General features: G+C 42.7%; 1 protein-coding gene and 1 long non-coding RNA gene across 4 annotated transcripts in view; one reads left to right on the top strand and one right to left on the bottom strand.

Annotated features, from left to right (window-relative positions):
• Positions 1 to 20488, bottom strand: part of SYNPO2 (synaptopodin 2) — a 246996-nt gene that overhangs the window by 87959 nt on the left and 138549 nt on the right. The gene's annotated exons all lie outside the window — the stretch shown is intronic.
• On the top strand, positions 17 to 11675 carry LOC132536907 (uncharacterized). Of its 2 annotated transcripts, none has more exons than XR_009548438.1 (2): positions 17 to 247; positions 11370 to 11675. It is a non-coding gene; the product is annotated as an uncharacterized LOC132536907 (long non-coding RNA). The 2 variants fall into 2 exon arrangements; XR_009548439.1 differs by lacking the exon at positions 17 to 247 and adding an exon at positions 10632 to 10710.

Genomic DNA, 20488 nt, shown 5'->3' with positions numbered 1-20488 from the left:
GAGGGAGAGGAGGAGGGAGAGGAGGAAGAAGAGCAGGAGAAGGACGATGGGAGAAGGAAGAGAAGAAGGAGGAGGAGGAAGAGAAGGAAGAAGAAGAGGAGGGAGAGGAGAAAGAGGAAGAGGAGAAGGAGGAGGAGGAGGAGAGATAAAGAGAAAGGCCACAGAGGTTTCCATGCAGAGTGCTCCTATGTGATGCCAGGGACTAGAGCCTGGGACTACGTAAATGATAAAGTGTACATTCTACCAGGTGAGCTATCTTTCAACCCTTGTCCCTTCTCTAATTCTGCAAATCAGTGTCAGGTGAGGGGTTGGGAAGGCAGCATAAGTGTTGTGCAAAAGGACTTCCATGCCAAAAGGACCAAAGTCCCCAGGTTGATTTCCAGCACCACCATAAGCCAGAGTTGAGAAGTGCTCTGGTTACAAAACAATAAACACAGATCTTTGAGCTCTGCACAAGTCTCCTTCTGGGCTCTGCCCAAGCACAGGGCAGGCTTTGCTGCAAAAGGAAATGGCTAAGGAGCTTTATTGGACATTCTCTCTCTCTCTCTCTCTCTCTCTCTCTCTCTCTCTCTGTCTCTCTCTCATTCTCTCTCTCTCTGTCTCTCTCATTCTCTCTCTCTCTCCCTCTCTCCTTCTCTCCCTCTCCCTCTCTCTCTCCCTCTCCCCCTCTCCTCCCTCTCCCCCTCTGCCTCTCCTTCTCCTCTCTCTCACTCTTTCTCTCTCTGTCTAGTCATGCCAATCATAAGATCTGCTACAGTTGGACAAAAGGCTTAGCTTTGATATAAATTTGTCTAGAACCATAGCTCTGAGTGTATGTTCCTTCAATCTAAGCACTTAAAACTTCAAATTGGTAATCAGATTGAATTTTAACGGTGGGCTCAAACTGTTAATACATTTCTGATAATGACTTGTTCTTTGAAATATTGACTCTCCTAAAATCTTATTAGACCAGGGGGAACAGAAACAACCAGTGGCGTTACCTTATAAGGTACAGCTACATATAAATAGCACAAAAGGACATAAATTACGGTGATGTTGTGTATGATACAGCAAATCCTAACAATGGGATTTTCAAAGTCAACCCAATGTCTAATAACCTGATTACACCAATAGCTATCTATTACCTTCTTCTTTTTTTTTTGAATCTACAGTAGTTTTTTTTTTTAATTTAAGAAAGGATTAATTAACAAAACCATAGGGTAGGAGGGGTACAACTCCACACAATTCCCACCACCCAATCTCCATATCCCATCCCCTCCCCTGATAGCTTTCCCATTCTCCATCCCTCTGGAATTATGTTAAGTGAGCTAAGTCAGAAAGATAAAGATGAGTATGGGATGATCCCACTCATCAACAGAAGTTGAGGAAGAAGATCTGAAAGGGAAACTAAAAGCAGGTCCAAACCAAATTGTAAGTAGGGCATCAAAGTAAAAACCCAGTGGTGAGGGGTAGACATGCAGCTTCCTGGGACAGTGGGGGGTGGGAGTGGGTGGGAGGGATGGGTCACAGTCTTTTGGTGGTGGGAATGGTTTTTATGTACACTCCTAGCAAAATGTAGACATATAAATCACTAGTTAATTAATTTGAGAGGGGAAAAATCAATTGTATGTCTCAAAGTTTTTCAAAACACAAACTGAATCTTTTTAATATATAGGCTGTGTATTTGATATGCGGACTCTCTCAAAAGCCTAGACCAAGTAGATCAGAAGCATCCAATAGCACAGCTATATACAAGATACTGGGTACTGTACAGCAAACCACAACAAAAGGACTTTTCAAAGTTAACCCAATTACCAAATAATGTGATGATAACATTAACTATCGATTGTCTTTTGGAACCCTAAGACAGCAGGAACCTCACATATCCACTATAGAGCCTCTACTTCCCCCAGTCCTGGAACCCTTGGATAGGGCCCACTTTCCCATATGCCTCTCCCAATCCATATCAAATAATATTGCATCCGCCGATCACAACCTAACCAACGCAACGATCGCCACCTCAACATGCTTCACTTCAGACTGTGTCCAGAGACTTCACATGTGGAATGACAACCCTTCAGCTTCATTACTCGGGTGAGAGCTTTCCTTTCATAGTACACTCTAATTCCATCTCAGGTGGTTCACTTTTTATTACCTTCTTAAACACTAAGACAGCAGGAACCTCCTGCTTCCTCTATAAAGCCCATATTTCTCCCAGTCCTGGAACCTCTATGATGGGGCTCACTTTCCTATATGCTTTTCTCAATTCATACCAACTGATAACTGCATCTGCTGATCCCAACCTAATTAATGCAGCCAGTATTACCTCGACATGCTTTACTTCAGACTGTGTCCAGAAACATCAGGCATGGAATGTCAACCCTTAAGCTTCATTACTCTGGTGAGACCTTTCCTAGCTCATAGGACTCCTTAATTCCATTTCGGGTGGGGCCCTTCCTAACAAAACCTAGATATAGACCAGGTCCCATGAGATATGTGGTACCTCCCCTACCATATTTTAACATCTGAATTCAAGAATCCAGGACATGACGAATGTGGATAATTTACTGATGGCCAGAAGGCTTTACAGCCTCCAAACCTCAAGCCTGCTCTCAGGGCCTCGTGATTGAGGTCTTACACTCCCTGGAGAGCTCTGACCAGTTCTCTACCTGAACACAAGTCTTTTAAATTTTTAAAAATTATTTTTATTTATTTATTGGATTGAGACAACCAGAAAACAAGAGGGGAAAGGGGGAGAGAGAGAGAGGGAAGAAAAAGATAGACTTGCAGCACTGCTTCTCCACTCACAAAGCTTCCCCCCTGCAGGTGGGGACTGAGACCTCGAACCCAGGTCCTTGTGCATTATAACATGTGCACTCAGCCAGGTACACCACCACCCAGCCCTGAGTCCTTTCTCCTTACTCTGGTCACTTGTTCTTTTATTCTCTGCCAGAGGATTCCCACATACTGAGTGCATTTGGTTTTTTTATTTTTTTTTTTTTCTCCTGAGGTAGCTCTATCTTGGTGATCTATGCAATAGCAAGAAGGAATGAACACATGACACATGCTTTTAATACTCGGAACACAGACTATTCTTGATATGCAGCTGAAGTCATTGCTCTGAGTGACTGTCGGCCACCAAGGTGAACCCATGACTCTGGCAGACTCTTTAGGGGAACTCAAAAATAGCATGTTCAAAGTCTTCAGATGCTTCCAGACTTGCTAGGGCGATATGATCTCACACTAAACAATTAGAGAATAGCACAAACAAGTTTCAAGCCATATGCCAACTTGAGGCACACTTTGAGGTCCTAGCTCTCAGTTTCAAGCTTTCCAAAGCTTTGGCAATTCCCAATTGCACCCCAGAAATCTGTGCACATGCTGTTCACTTTCCCAGAAGCTAATGAGCTCCTCTCAGGGTCTCACAGGCATAATCAGGACCCAGGGCTTGGTACTTTCTAAGGTGTCCAAAGTCTTCTGGCAAGAGCATCAGGCTAACACAGTCTGTGGCTCAGCGCAGACCAGGCTAAGATGTCTTTCCCAATCAGCTCCCTAGGTGTGAACACAAAATGATTCAGGAAAGATCACCAGTTCCAAGGCTCAACTACACTTCCAAAAACTAGCTGTGAATGAATTCAACAACCCCATTTTTCATGAGACCAACTTCTTTTAACTTTATTTATTTTCCCTTTTGTTGCCCTTGTTGTCTTTTTATTGTTGTTGTAGTTACTGTTGTTGTTGTTGTTGTTATTGATGTCATCCTTAGAGAGGACAGAGAGAAATGGAGAGAGGAGGGGAAGACAGAGAGGAGGAGAGAAAGATAGACACCTGCAGACCTGCTTCACCACCTGTGAAGGGACTCCCCTCCAGGTGGGGAGCCGGGGGCTCGAACCGGGATCCTTACACCGGTCCTTGTGCTTGGCGCCATGTGCACTTAACCCGCTGCGCTACCGCCTGACTTCCGAGACCAACTTCTTAAAAGCAAGGGGAAGAAGAGGAGGAGGAGCAGACCTGGAGGAGCTGTTCTTTTCATAAGTCTAGAAAAGTCACTAGAGAAGTCACTTCTAGAGAAGTCACTAGAACGATCTTTAAAATATCATTTATTTATTTATTGGACAGAGACAGAGAGAAAGCAAGGGGAGATAGAGAGACAGAAAAACACCTGCAGCCCTGCTTCATCACTCATGAAGCTTCCCCCTTACAAATGGGGGCTGGGGGCTTGAACCTGGTTCCTTGCACATTGTAACGTGCGTTCAACCAGATGTACCTAGTTTAAAACTTTTTTTTTTAAATCAAACTTGAGCTTTCTATTAAAGTGTAGAGAGTGGAGAGTCTTACAACTGACATAAGTAGAAGTGGTGAGGGAGGTACAGGCTATCCAGTGAGACTCCTTGACTACTGGGCCTGTAATACACTCATCAGTCCTATAGATCTACTACACTGCTTAGCTAGAAAGGGGCTTGGAGGTCTGGCTCCGCTGTGATGCAAAATGAATGTCTTTCTTCTTCCAAAATGAACACTATGTCCCCTTATTAATTTACCAACAAAAGACCAAATTTATTCCCTTCTTTTCCCCTTCCTTCCATCCTTTCTTTCTTTCTTTCTTCCTTTCTTTCTTTCCTTCTTTCTCTTTCATTCTTCCTTTCTTTCTTTATTCTTTCTTTGTTCTTTCTTTCTTTATCTCTATTTCCCTTCCTTTATATATATTTCTTTCTTTCTCTTTCCCTTTCTCTCCTTCTTTCTTTTTCTCTTTCTTCCTTTCGTCACGATTGAAACGTCACTGCTCTAACTCTACTTTTTCCAGATCAAATGAAAGAGGCAGAGACAGAGAAACACAGGAAGAGAAAGAAAGTCACCACAGCACAAAAAATTCCTCTATCACAGTGCGGTTGTTGGGCTGGAACCTGCACAGGATAAAGTGGAACCACTATTCAGGTAAACTATCAATTTCTTGCCAGCCCACAACTGTTCACCAAGAAACTAACCTTGGAACTCTTCAAAAAAGAAATGCTAAGCACACTGTCCAAATGCCAGCAAGAAATAAAACAGAATCCAAGGTCCTGCTTGAAGTCTCAAGGCAAGTGCTATTTTTAGGGTGAAATGTCCACTCAACCTGCTGTATAAGGCCGTGCTAAGAGCCTCACCTTTTAAGGCAGCCCCCCCACACACCCTTCATTAGAACAGGACTGCTTTATTTCACTTTTATATGCTTCCCATTAACCCCTTCCTCTCATGTTCAGAACAAGAACTCTTTCTCAGCAGTAAACACACATGTATTAAGATTAGAGATATTGACAGATAAATATCATTAAGGCAGGGGACTGGGTGGTAACACACTTAGAGCACACATGGACCCAGGTTCAAGTCCACAGTCCCCACCTGCAGGAGGAAAGTTCATGAGCAGTGGGGGCCAGGCGGTGGTGCACTGGGTTAAGCACACATAGTACGAATAGCAAGACCCTGCTCAAGGATCCCAGTTCAAGGCCCTAGCTCCTCACCTGTGGGGCAGGGGGATGAGGGGTGGAGGGGTGGTCACTTCACAAGCGGTGAAGCAGGTCTTCAGGTGTCTCTCTGTCTCTCTATCTCCCTCTCCCCTCTTAATTTCTCTCTGTCTTTATCAAACGAGAGAGAAAGAATACGGGAAAAGACAGAAAAGAAAATATATTTTTTTCAAGATAATATTTGCTCTAACAATTCCTGTAATGAACAAGCTTAAAATAACTTTCTGCCTATGAAATCCAGTGTAAACAGTGAGGCACTGTGTGTATCATAGCAGAAGTATTCTGTGAATTGGAACTCAAATTCTCCCATGTGACCTTGGGAAGAATAGTGATAACTTTAATACTGAAAAATGATTACATGCCATTCTTTGAGGTAATCACTTCACACATTCTATAACTTTTCTGAGTCATGTTCTTTTTATATAAAGCTATGTGGATAACATGCATTTTATGTGTGTGCGTTGTTATGAAGAAAATAGGAAAAAAAATATAAATAAATAAAAAATAGATAGAAGGGGGTGAGGCAGTAGCACAGCAGGTTAAGCGCACATGGAGCCAAGCGCAAGGACCGGTGTAAGGATCCCAGTTCGAGCCCCCAGCTCCCCACTTGCAGGAGCATCACTTCACAGGCGGTGAAGCAGGTCTGCAGGTGTCTGTCTTTCTCTCCCCCTCTCTGTCATCCCCTCCTCTCTCCATTTCCCTCTGTCCTGTCCAACAACAACAACAACAATAACTGCAACAACAATAAAACAACAAGGGTAACAAAAGGAAAATAAAGATTAAAAAAGGAAAATAGGGAAAAATGTAAAATATCTAGACATGTAGTAGATGACTATAAAAATAGATATTGTAAAAAAGAACATACTCATAGTACTTCTAGTATACCCAAAAAGCAATCTAATTTTTGTTCTACTCTTAGATGCATCAGTATTAAATGAAGAAAAGAGCTCAGAAGCATCTGGTTCTGATGCATCTAGATTTTTAACAAGTGAAGAAAATAACATTAGAAATTATTCAAGCACTATTAACTTTGAATGGTAGTGAGATTTTAAAGACTGAAAAGCATGCTATTCAGTTTCTTTCTGATGTTATTTGGATGACACTTTCTATGTACAAGAGAGGAAAAAGTTTTATCATAGTCCAGAAGAAAGCTATTGATTCATTGCCTATACTTTTTTATTATCTTTATTTATTTACTAGACAGAGACAGCCAGAAATCAAAAGGGTAGGGGGAGATAGAAAGGGAGAGAGACAGAGAGATACCTGCAGTCCTCCTTCATCACTCGCAAAGCTTTCCACTTGCAGGTGGGGACTGAGGGCTCAAACCCGGGTCTTTGCACATTGTAACGTGTGTGCTCAACCAGGTGCGCCACCACTCAGTCCCATCTATTTGGTCTTGATTATCTTGTTTTGTGAACTTGATTCAACCAGTTAACTGTACTGATGTTCATTTGGATGTTTATAATCAAGCAGTAGAAATCGCATTTACTTGCAGCTTCACCTACTAGACTGATGATAAAAATAGCAATTAAGATAATGAGAGAGCTGAAGAAGGCTTCATTAGGCATAATTCTGCCAGCTGTTTTCACTACGAGACTCACAAAGACATCCACAGTATACATGATTCATGAATGGAAAACAGCAGTTCAGTGGATTTTTCTGGTCCTTTCAGAGATTGACAACATAATCTGCTGGAAGATTAAAAGAGCATTATCGGGGGCAGGGCGGTAGCGCAGCGGGTTAAGCACACATGGTGCAAAGCGCAAGGACCAGCACAAGGATCCAGGTTCGAGCCCCCGGCTCCCCACCTGCGGGGGAGGGAGGGTCACTCCACAAGCAGTGAAGCAGGTCTGAAGGTGTCTATCCTTCTCTCCCCCTCTCTATCTTCCTTTCCTCTATCTATTTCTCTCTGTCTTATCCAACAACAACAGCAATGGCAACAAAATGAGAAAAATGACCTCCAGGTGCAGTGGATTCCACCACCCCCCAGCAATAACCCTGGAGGCTAAAAAAAAAAAACAAAAAAAACAGCATTATCAACACCATGCTGAGTAAGTCTATTTCTTGGGCCCTCTGATTTAACTAGGACTTTTTTTTTTAATTTCTTTATTGGGGGATTAATGTTTTACATTCAATAGTAAAAACAATAGTTTCTACATGCATAACATTTCTCGGTTTTCCATATAACAATACAACTCCCACTAGATCCTCTGTCATCCTTTTTGGACCTGTATCCTCCCCACCCCCAGCCACCCCAGTGACTTTTACTTTGGTGCAATATGCCAACTCCAGTTCAGGTTTGGTTTTTTTTTTTTTTTAATGGTTAGATGGGAAGGAAGGAAGGAACATGCACAACTTTCAGGCTGAGACTGAGTGTGAATCAACGCAAAAGTGAAATGACTGGCCCTTGTCCCTCTTCATAAAGGACTGTATTTTCTGCCACTCAGGAGGGTGTATACAGTTCTAAATCTACCTTACGTGGAGACTAACGACAGAGGAAATGGCTCCTTGTACCTACTGTTACATGTGAAAACTGATTTCAAATTTTGAGGATACATTTATTTACTTATTGACCTAATTTTTTAACATTATCTTTATTTATGGGATAGAGAAAGCCAGAAATCGAGAGGGATGGGAGTGATAGAGAGGGAAAGAGACAGAGAAACACCTACAGCATTGCTTCACCACTTGCAAAGCTTTTCCCCTGTGGGTGGGGACCGGGACTTGAACCCAGGTACTTGCGCATTATAACATGTGTGCTCAACCAGGAAAACCACCACCCGACCCCTTTATTTATGTATTTATTTACTTTATTTTTGATGAGCTGGGGTCAAGCATATATAATTTCACCACTCCTGGGCCATCATTTCATTTAAGTAGAAAAACTCAGAGATGGATTAGACAGACAGGGCCAGGCGGTGGTGCACCTAGTTAAGTGCACATAGTACCAAGCACAAGGACCCATGCAAGGACCAGGGTTGAAGTCCTCGGATCCCTACCTGTGGGATGGGAAAAGGAGTTTTGCAAGCAACAAGAGGAGTCTGCTGGTGTCTATCTTTCTCTCCCCCATCTTTCTTTCTTTCTTTTTTTTTTTTTTTTATCAATTCCTCTGTGTCTTATCCAATAAAATGGAAAAGATGGCCACCAGGAGCCATGGATTTGTAGTGCCTGCACCCAACCGCAGCAATTAAGGAAGCAAAAAAAAAAAAAAAAAGATAGACATACCAACGGGCCTCAACACCAGATCTGCTCACAGTGCTCACAGGCCCACAGAACTACTGTGTGGTGTTAGATTTGAATCTACCTGGATAGGTTGGTGCCCTATCTGGTAAACTATTCCTCAAGGACCAGGATTCCTTTTATTTTTTTTTCCTTTTTTTTTCTTCCAGGGTTATTGTTGGGCTCGGTGCCTACACTACAAATCCACTGCTCCTGGAGACCATTTTTTCCCATTTTGCTGCCATTTTTGCTATTGCCATTATTGGATAGGACAGAGAGAAATAGAGACAGGAAGGGAAGACAGAGAGTGAGAGAGAAAGATAGACACCTGCAGACCTGCTTCACCACTTGTGATGTGATTCTTCTGCAGGTGGGGAGCCAGGCACTTGAACTGGGATCCTTAATGCTGGTCCTTGTGCTTCGTGCCACGTGCGCTTTACCCGATGTGCTACCACCCAGCACCCCCAGGATAACTTTTTTTAAAAAAAACCCGTAAAATCTAAAAGTAGAAAGGAGGCAAATGGTCAGATTTTTTCAGATCTTCTTCACACTAGTTTTGTCCAGCTACTAATTTCCTACAGGTAGCCAAAGATGGTTGAATTCTGACTCTCAATTCCTGGAGGTGATCCAGTCAAACATGGGAGACTCTATTGCACACTCTTGGCCCAGAAATACCAGTTTTGACATTTAAAAGTTTTTGTTGTTGTTGTTGTTGTTGTTTTTGAACTTGTTTTCCTACTGCTGCTTCATTGAAAAAAAAAAGTTAGCAAACTGGGCTCTCTATTTTTGACTTAAAGTGGGAACTATAAGTCAAGTATGATGGGGGAAAAAAATAAAATCCAAGTGTTAGCAAAAGTATCCTGTACCCCAAGTATATTCTATCTGCCTACTGGCTTTGGAAAGGGACATAGGGCTGGGGAAACTGGGCTGAGTTTCTGTAATAATATTAACCTATAAAAGAACTTCAAATCGGGGCCAGTTGATGGTTCATCTGTAAGGTGCACATGTCATAATGCTCAAGGAACGTGGTTCAAGTCCTCAGTCCCCATCGGCAGGGTGGAAGTTTCAACAGTGAGGAAGCAGTGATGAAAATGTCTCTCATTTGAGATTTTTCATTTTACTAATAAATGAATAACAATACAAAATAAAATAGGTCACATTGACAAAAAAAAAGACTTCAAATTGTGAAAACAAAGACTGTGCTTAAGGTAGAGGTTTTAGTATATTGAAACTGACAGGAGGAAGAAAAATTTGTCTTGAATGAAGTTACATACTTGCCTGCTGATTTTTTTTTCTAGCTTTAATTCAATGAAAGCTCAAGAAAACCAAACCAACTCAACAATAGAACATCCAGTGAAGATGGCTAAAGGGTTGGTGATGCTGGAGAAGCCAGCCTCCTCTTCTTCTTTTTCATTTCGTTAAAGACCACAGAATTGTGTAGCAAATGGTGGTGGTGTGTGAAATAGAGCTCAGCAACCTGGCACGGCCCTAAAGGCCGCCAACTGTGGACAGTCAAGATACAGAATTAGATCCTAGATCAGGGATAATGTGAGGTCACTGAACCTAATTCTGAACAGAGCCCAACCCAGCCAGCAGATGTTCAACAAGACACTTTTGGATACCTCCTAGGTATTCAGTAAAGACCCGTTGATTAACTGATAGACTTACTGGTTGACAAGATGGTCACTGGGCACCCCAAATTGGATGACAGGAGTTTTGACATTAACTCTATTAATATGTCAGTGGCTTAGGCAAGTCTCAACATTTTCCTACCCCAGGATCCTTCTGGCTACTACACAGACATAATCACTTGCCTGCAGCAGTTAAGGACAGAAGAGAAGAGTGAAAAAAGACAGATGACTATTGAGAGCTGAGCTACTGGGAGCCAGGTGAGTCCTGGGAGCCAGGACTTGACAGCTGAGCTGTCAACTGTCTGAAAGGAGAGACAGAGGGCATGCTCTGTTCCAGGAGCACGAGGCACGGTGGGCACACAGGGCAGACTAAGCAGCAGGTAAAGGGCTGGCAGAAGCTGAGGAACAATGAGAAGATAAGCAAGACCAGGCTGAAGCAACCCCAGGAATTCTCTCCTTTAATCCCCCCTTCCCAAACACTGTTCTAGCCTTTTGGGGAAGTAGCTCTTCAACTTGAGTGTGCAGAAGGTCCACCCTGGATGCTTCAGTTATAGATTGCCAACCCCTAGCTCCAGAGAACCCAAACTAGCAGGTTTCCATGAGAGCCCAAGAATCTGAGGGACGCAGAGGTCACATAGTCTCCTAAGCTGAATATGAGCCCCAGATCACATCAAATCGATGGGGTTTACAGTCAACAATATTTATACACCTTTCCTATATTTGGGAGCTACTATTTTCTCTAATCTAGCTTTCTGGTCCTTTTTCCAGCCATGACATCATCTCCCCAGACAATAACTTGGACCCACTTGCATATCAGATGTCAGACTTAAAAAAAGAAAAAGAAAAACCCTATAGTATAGTCATCATGGGCCCTTTGGAATATAACTAAAATAGGCCTACTAACTATCTACAAAACGGAACACACACCCCCAACCGCACCGCATCATCTGAACCATTCCAACCTTTAGGATCATGATTAGTCAACAATTCGTTTGGCTCTATATGTTAACTCTTTTTCCTTCCTTTCTTCTTCTTTCAGAGGACCCCACCAAAATGTCCTGGAGCCCCACTTCCCCAGAGCCCCGCACCACTAGAGAAAGAGAGAGACAAGCTGGGAGTATGGATCGACCTGTCAACACCCACATTCAGCGGGGAAGCAATGACAGAAACCAGACCTTCCACCTTCTGCACCCCATAATGACCCTGGATCCATACTCCCAGAGGGATAAAGAATAGGAAAGCTATCAGGGGAGGGGATGGGACACGGAGTTCTGGTGGTGGGAATTGTGTGGAGCTGTACCCCTCTTATCCTATGTTTTTTGTCAGTGTTTCCTTTTTATAAATATTTTTTTTTTTAAAAAAAGAGTCTGCATTTTGCCAAATACTCCAGATGTTCCTATAAAAGGTGGTCTAGGCCCACAGTTGGAGAAAGACTGACCCACTGCTTGATGAAAAGGTGACCAACTGCTGATGAAAAGTTGAGGACCACTGAGATGGCATGGTACCCCAGTGATGCAAAGGTATGGACAAGAAAGAGAATGGTTTACGTTTACAAGATAAAAAGACATGTCAAAGATGAGACAGATAAAGGCTTGGCTGGGTGACAGATCACTCCCAAATTAAATGTAACAGGCAGTCCTGATAATACACCTCAGAAATGTAGTATACATGTGGACAGTGAATACGATTCACCTTCTGGTCTCTACACCCGTAGTTCTGAGCCCTCGTCTTACAAGGACCACCAGAGAGTCTGACTGGAGAGAAGAAGCCCTCCCTGTAAATAACCGTTGTAAAGAAACTCTCCGGACCTTCACTGCTATTTGGCAGCTAGTCTGTCTCTCAAGCCTGCATCTGCCACATACTAAACTGTAGGTACTCCCCTGCTCCCCTGTCTGAGACCAATGAGATAGTTCAACCGGCAAAGCACCTGCCTTGCTATGTCCACAGCCAAAGTTCAAGTACCAAGCAAATTACTTGGGAATGTCATGGCTCTGGGGGAAGTTTTGATCTCTCTCTCCCTCTCTCTCTCTCTCTCTGTGTGTGTGTGTGTGTGTCTGTCTGTCTGTCTGTCTGTCTCTCTCTCTCTCTCTCTTTCTCTGTCTCTGTGTGTGTATCTGTCTTCTTGTCCATCTTTTTTAAAAAGTGGATCCAGAATAGTAAAGTCATACGTGTATGAAGTCTCACTCAGGAAAAAAAAGGGGGGGGGAGGGAGAACTTGGCCTCTTTAGATAACCTAGAAAATGGATTCAAGAACTCATTCAGACTCATTCTGTGACCCATAGAGACCCAATAGAGAAAGAAAAGTAGAATTTTTCCAGATAGGTTTCTGGAAGTCAGTATTCGGTCTTGACGATTGATAGAGTTTATGTAGTTGATAGTGCAAAGGTAATTTAAGCCTCCTCTCATCCTAGGCTGATGGCTGTTGGTGTGTTGATCAACCTCCTCTGTAAATGACCACAAGGTACTGGAAAACACAGACTGGCAGGCACTCCCAGGGGAATGGCATGAGTGGACTTCTCTGTGACTTGGGTCGATATTGACATGCATTCCCTAGAGGTCACTACAAGTGATTCTCCAAGGATGGCATGCAGTGCCTATTCCTTCTCTCTTTTCCTGCTGTATTTATGTATTTGTTTCACCAGAGCACTGCTTCTCCAGCTTCTCTTCCTTTCTGCCAGGGATTGAACTGGGGACCTCAGAGCTTCAGGCATGAAAGTATTTTTGCATGATTATGCTATCTACCTGGCCACCTTGTTCTTTCTCTTCCCTTCCATCCTCCTCAACTAATTTTCTCTCTTTCTTTTAAGAATCTAATTTTATTATTATTTATTTATAAAAAGAAAACACTGACAAAACCATAGGGTAAGAGGGGTACAACTCCACACAATTCCCACCACCAGAATTCCATATCCCACCTCCTCCCTTGATAGCTTTCTTATTCTTTAACCCTCTGGGAGTATGGACCCAGGGTCATTGTGGGATGTAGAAGGTGGAAGGTCTGGCTTCTGTAATCGCTTCCCCACTGAACATGCGCATTGACAGGTTGATCCATACTCCAGTCTGACTCTCTCTTTCCTTAGTGGGGTAGGGTTCTGGGGAAGTGGAGCTTCAGGACACATTGGTGGGGCTGTCTGCCCAGAGAAGTCTGGTTGACATCATGCTAGCAACTGGAACCTGGTGTCTGAAAAGAGAGTTAACATATAAAGCTAAACAAGTTGTTGACTAATCACGAATCTAAAGGCTGGAGCAGTGCAGAAGAAGAGTTGGGGGTGGGATCTCCGTTCTGTAGATAGCAAGTAGGCATATTTTAGTTATATTCCAAAGGGCCTATGGCTACATTAGTTTTTGTTGTTGTTTTTTTTTTCCCCTGAGCCTGAAATCTGATATGCAGGTGGATCCTAGTTATTGTCTGGGGAGATGATGCCATGGGTGGAAAAAGAACCAGAAAGCTGGATCTGGGCAGAAAGTAGCTTCCAAATATGGGAAAGGTGTATAAATATTGTTGACTGTAAACCCCATCGATCCGATGTGATCTGGGGCCCATATTCAGCTTGGGAGCCTATGTGACCTCTGCATCCCTGTAGATCTGAGCTCACATTCTGTGGTCATGAATAGGAACATTCCAAGCTGCCCCAATATCAAGACCCATCTTCCTCAGGTGTAGCATAGAGTCTGTTGCCCAGCCTCCCTTCCAAGGATGGAACATTCTCTATCATTGTTGATCGAAGTTGAAGGCAAGGTCCTATGAGAGTCCACAAAGGGGTCTATTGTGTTGTTCCTGATAGAGATGACCGGTAACAATGGAGAGAGGGATTTAAGAATCTATTTTTAATTATTTATTAATGAAATGGACTGGAAGAGAGAGAAAGAGAGAGAAGAGGGAGAAGGAGAGAGAGAACCAGACATCACTGTAGTACATGTGCTGCCAGGGATAGAACTCAGGACCTCATGACTGAAAGTCTAGCACTTTATCCATTGCTCCACCTCCTGGACCACCTCAATTAATCTTCTCTTGACCATAGACCAGAGATGCAGCTGTCCTGTCTAGATTAAAATGGGCAATAATAATGATGTGGTCACCTGGGTCCCCATCACACCTTTGCGTCTTCAAGATGAGAACAAGGACATACGAACACACCCATGACTTCATTTCAAAGCCTTAATTATGACATAAACATTAGTTCAGCTTTTTGTTGTTGTTGTTGTTGTTCCTAAAATTCCCTTTCATTGTTTTTACAGTAGTGCTTCAGTTTTAGACCTTGTCTCAGGTGAATGGATTAATACTGTTTCTGTCTCAAGCAGGTGTGTTATATAAGAAAACTGTGTAAACACATTTAAAAGTAGATTATATAATCTCTCATCCCTACATGAGATGATTCCCAGAGGGTGTTTTTTGCCCTTCTCCTTTCTCCTTCTTCATCTCTGGTTTTGTTTTCTGATTCACAGTGATATTTCACCCACACTGACCACTTCTTTTTCACGGCAGTTGGTTCCACGATTCTAAGGTGAGGCTGCCCCCAAGTGGTCTAGTTTGAGAACAACACTCCATTCCTATTTCTTTTTCTGGAAACCTGGTCTGGAATCAGACCTGTTTGAAGTATTAACTTGGGACCTAAAATAATAATAATAATAATAATAATAATAATAATAATATACACCACACCCAAAGAAAAGGACACTGGGAAAGGAGGGTAAAGGATAGGATGGAAGGATTCAGGAATCCTGGTCTATAACAGTGGAAAGGGACCTAGGCTAGGTGAGGTAAATGTCTCACAGACAACTGTTATGGGGAGACGAGAGCTTGTACTTATGTATCAAAAAATGTGTTGTGTTTAAAACCATTAACCTCCCCAATGAAGTCTAAAAAATAATAATGAAATCAAGATATATACAAGTAATACATCTATATCCAGCGATGTATACGTATGCATACACACATATGAGTAACATATCCACTACATATCCTATTACACAGAATATGCCATGTCTGAGGTGCATGGGGGGAAAAGGCAAGTTTTATTTCCCAATATTCCCCCCCTTCCAAAAAAAAAAAAAAAAAGAAAGAAAGAAAAGAAAGGTGTAGGAGTAAATAGCATAGTAGAAATTGCCAGAGTCCAGAGTCTGGTTTTGCTAGTCATAGAGCACTTGGCTGTAGGTATGTGACTGTGACTGCTGAGCTGTGGAGCTGAGCTGAACTGGCTCCCTCAGGCTCCAGTCCTCAAGCCCTTCCAGGGGTGGAGGGTGAGGTGGAGGGGAGCCCTGGTCTGAACTCCAGATATCATGCTTCACAGCGCAGCACAGATAGTTGTCTGCAAACAGCACTTTCAGGAAACGTATTCCACTTCTTCTCCTTTGTAACCAAGACTCCAAAGGCAAAAGATGAGGGGGGGGGGCAGCAATCACAGTGATGAAGACTGATCACAGGATTACTGTGGAGGCTCCCATCATGGGAGCTCGGGGCAAGCCAGGGAGGGGAGACACTCTGCTCTAATTGGCTTGGGGCAAGCCAGGGAGGGGAGACACGAGACACTCTGTTCTAATTGGCCATCATCACTGTCCTCGAATGCCTGTGGCTGGCTTCCTATACTTTTGATGGAAAAAGAAAGAGACCACCCTCAAAGGAACAAGCTGGGAGTTTTCTGGGTTGTTCTGAACTGGAGCAGACTGTTGATTCCTGGAGGTGCAGGTAGTCAGCTCCAGATGTTTGCTGTGCTGTGCTTGGCAGCCTATCATGATGTTCTTTTGTATTTTATTTTGTATTTATTAGTGGTTTAATAATGATCGACAAGACTATGGGAGAAGAGGGATACAGTTCTACACAATTCCCACCACCAGAGTTCCACATCCCATCCCGTCCTGTCCATTGAAAGTTGCCTTATTCTTTATCCCTCGGGGAGTATGGACTCAAGATCTTTATGGGGTGCAGAAGGAGAGCGATCTGGCTTCTATAATTGTTTCTCTGCTGGACATGAGCATTGACAGGTTGATCCATACCACCAGCCTATTCTTTTTTTTTTTTTTTTTTAGTTGTACCCCTCTCATCCTATGGTTTTGCTAATGTCTCCTTTTTTTAATTTAAAAAAAGAAGAACAGGCTGGTGGTATGGATCAACCTGTCAATGCTCATGTCCAGCAGAGAAACAATTATAGAAGCCAGATCGCCCTCCTTCTGCACCCCATAAAGATCTTGAGTCCATACTCCCAGAGGGATAAAGAATAAGGCAACTTTCAATGGAGGATGGGATGGGATGTGGAACTCTGGTGGTAGGAATTCTGTAGTACTGTACCCCTCCTCAGAACTGTAGGGAATTGTATCATGATGTTATAAAGACTGTGAGTTATGTCTGTTAACTATGAACTTCCTTTGACAGAATTTTGTCCTTGAAAACAGTATTTTCTGAACATGGCTCTTGAGAACAAATGAATATTGACTAATCCAACAAGTAGAAACGAGGTGTTTTTTTCTTCTCCTTTTTTTTTTTTTTTTTTTTTTGCCACCAAAGCTATTGCTGGGACTCAGTACTTGCAGAATGAATCTGTCATACCATTTTCCCTCTTTTTTTTTCTTTTTTGATAGTGACAGAGAGAAATAGACGGAGGGAGGGAGGGAAGGGAGGAGGGAGGGAAGGAGGGAGGGAGGGCAGGAAAGGGTAAGAAAGAGAGACCTGAGACACTGCTCCATTGCTTGTCAAACTTCCTCCTTTGCAGATGAACCCAGGTCTTTGTCCAAGGTAACATGTGTGGTCTCTGGTCTATACCACCTCCCACTTCCAAAATGAACACTGTAATGTGTGCACTAAACAAAGTTTTGCATTTTCATGCTTGAGCAAATCATAAAGCAACTGGAAACATCACTAGACTACAGATAAGCAGTTCTCAAGTAGAACAGAAAAAAAATATCATGACCCTGATTGTTCATAAACCAACTGGTGACAGGAGGGTATAGCCAGCATTTCTCTGTAAATGGTTTGATCTGATATTCTTGCCAAAAAAAAAAAAAAAAGAAAGAAAGAAAAAGAACATACTACCCAGTAACACCATGTCTTTCTTCCCTTTTAAATATGTTATAAAGACTGCCAGTTTTTCTAAATTTTCATTGAGGTATAACTGTTGGGTTGTTGGAAAAGTCACAACACATTTTTTAAAATTTCTTCATGGGGGGACTAATGGTCTATAGTGGACAATAAAATACAATAGTTTGTACATTCATAACATTTCTCAGTCTTCCACCTAACAGTTCAACCTCTGCTGTCATGTTTCAGGAGCTGAGGCCTCCCCCATCCCCCAGAGTCTTTTACTTTGGTGCAATACACCAACTCCAGGCCAAGTTCTGCTTTGCACAACACATTCTTGACTAGAAAAACAAAGAAAAGGACATCATGACTTTTCCAACAATCCCATAAAATCAGCCCTCCCATGGCTTTGCAGCATACAAGGCTGTGTCTGGATGTTTGTGTACACTGTGACATAGTCACAGTCATTGTCATGACATAGTCATCCAAGTCTGTCACCCCACAACAGTTATCTGTGAAGATTTGCTCACTTTGTAACTTTCCAGTCTGCTGTCATACCTTGGTTTAGATGTAGAAGAAAATTACATATTGGGATTCCAAAAATTAAATAAAATGATGACACGATAGTGCTGAACTCATCAGTAATTGCAAGTTGAGTATTCCCTCTGAAATTATGGCGGGGGGATGGGGGAAATGACAAGAGAAAGAAAACAGCTTGAAGGCCGCTTGGTCCAGTCACACTAAAGAATGAGGGACTGTGGCTAAGGAATAGCAGCCACTGCATTTTGCTCTCCCCGATCAGCTAGGAATAGCAAAGAAGATCACCTGAGAAAGCAACAAGATAAGACTAGGATCACTCCAGGAACCCAGCAAGCCATGGGTGAGTGCAGACATGTGTGACTCACGGATAGCGAGAGGCTTAAAAAAAAAAAAAAAAAAATCAGGTCATTAACATTTTCAAGAAATTCATCTAGAGAACTCATTAAGATTCCCACTCCTCAGATTCCACAGCAATATCTAATTCTCCCTGGAAATAATCATGCCACACAATTTAATGTTGTCACAACAATGCCAGACTGTGATAGGTTATGGTGGGAGGGCGGTCCATTTTTTGGGTTACCAGTGATCCACTACCTTAAAGTTACTTTGCATTCCAGCCTTTAGGTTCATGATTAGTCAAAAATTTGTTTGGCTTTATATCTTAACTCTTTTTTCAGCCACCAGGTTCCAGATGCTACCATGATGCCAATCAGATTTCCCTGAGCAGATGACCCCACCAATGTGCCCTGGAGCCCCACTTCCCCAGAGCCCCGCCCCACTAGGGAAAGAGAGACAGGCTGGGAGTACGGATCGACCTGTCAACACCCACGTTCAACGGGGAAGCAATTACAGAAAGCAGAGCTTCCACCTTCTGCATCCCACAATGACCCTGGGTCCATACTCCCACAGGGATAAAGAATAGGAAAGCTATCAGGGGAGGGGATGGGATACGGAGTTCTGGTGGTGAGAATTATATGGAGTTGTACCCCTCTTATCCTATGGTTTTGTCAGTGTTTCCTTTTTATAAATAAAAATGTAAAAAAAGAAAAAAGGAAAAAGAAAGCGTACTTTGCACAACTCCAAAGTAAAAGTTTATGTCTTACGAAATTACAAACGGCAGTGTCACGGGCCTCAGGGATCACTAGGGGATTGTTAATGCTGTAAGTGGTTAGGCATGGTGCCTGTTCAAAAGGGGGCCGAAAGGATGGGCAAATCACTCGAAAAGAGTTGAGCTTCCTTAAAGAAGACGCGGGCTTGTGTTGAGAATGAGCCGTGTTCAGGAAGGCAGAGGAAATGGCAGGAGGCAGGAGAAAGAGAGAGAGGAAGGCATGCCAGCCAGAAATGTGATTGTGCCTCTGACCCTTCTCTACCATGGATGGTTCTTTCTACCCACATCCTTGGCACCACTTCACTAGATGTGATGACTTAACGATTTCATTGACTTCAGTACAGGTCATCCTTTTCTTGGGAAGGAATAGTTTCAGAAGCTCTGGCTGAGGGCCTATTATTGTGAAATGAAAAGGCTCTGTTGTGGGCACTTGATTTAGTGGCTGTGCCATTATTATTTATTCTTTCTGCATCTTTATATATGAGGAAATCAATGCTCAAAAAAGTACGGACTTTGTGCACAGTCTATAACTAGTGTCAGAAGAATGAAATTCAGTCCAAAGGTCATTCACCATGGTGAATTCATTCTCAGGCTATAAAATAAATACATATATACATACTCTTTTTTTTCACCCTACCTTTCTCCTGACTTGTTTTACTGATTCAATCCTATAACTACATTCCTGATTGTCTTACTCTTATGATACAATCCTGCTCTTGATAAACAGTGTGATCGCCTAACTCTTCTAGGATAAGAGTCTTTTCTCCCCCTTGTCATACCTCCTCCTAGGAATGGACTTCTTGCTTTTGGATGTCACTGGGTAGCCTGAACTCTACTACCCACTTTAGAGGAGATCTCAGGTGCTGTATTTTTCTGCCTATATATTTCTCATAATGTCTGTTTTGGGTCCTTCTTCTGTCTAGTATTATACACTATTCCACTTAGGCTCTTATAGTTAAAACTCCCTCCCCCCCCCCCGCACGCGTGCGCATTAGGATGAGTTGTGTGTCTGGACTAGTTTTCTGTGCCTACACATCCTTCAAATCCTAATCTTCCTTCAAGCACTAGTGCTTGATTATTTCCCAAGTTATTTAACAGCCCACATGTAGTTTTTCTTTTTTTTTATCTAACTCCTTGAGCTCAAAGTCCAGTCTAAGTGTGAGCCACGTTGTAAGTAAAGAAGAATTATGTGTTTTTGAGAAGTGCAATCCTTGCCTTAAGGGTGTGAGGGTGTGTGTTAAAGGTCACTGAAAGTAAAGGGGGATTCATGGGGGTAGAATTGCATTAAAACAATTTTAAGGTCAAGGTGAGCTACTTGGACACAACCCAACAGTGATTGGTTCTGAAGCACTGTATGGAGACTACTCAGTGTGCAGGATGAACTGAGTGGAGGAGACTGAAAACAAAAAGGATGCAATATTAAAATTGTGTGAACATAACCAAAGGAGAATCTGTAGCAGAGTATGTCTGCAATATCCATGTGAAGGAGACAAGAGGC

Source organism: Erinaceus europaeus, chromosome 2 (genome assembly GCF_950295315.1).
Source record: "Erinaceus europaeus chromosome 2, mEriEur2.1, whole genome shotgun sequence".
Lineage (NCBI taxonomy): Eukaryota > Metazoa > Chordata > Mammalia > Eulipotyphla > Erinaceidae > Erinaceus > Erinaceus europaeus.
The sequence above is the reverse complement of the archived record's forward strand: the minus strand, read 5'-3'. Positions and strand labels throughout refer to the sequence as shown.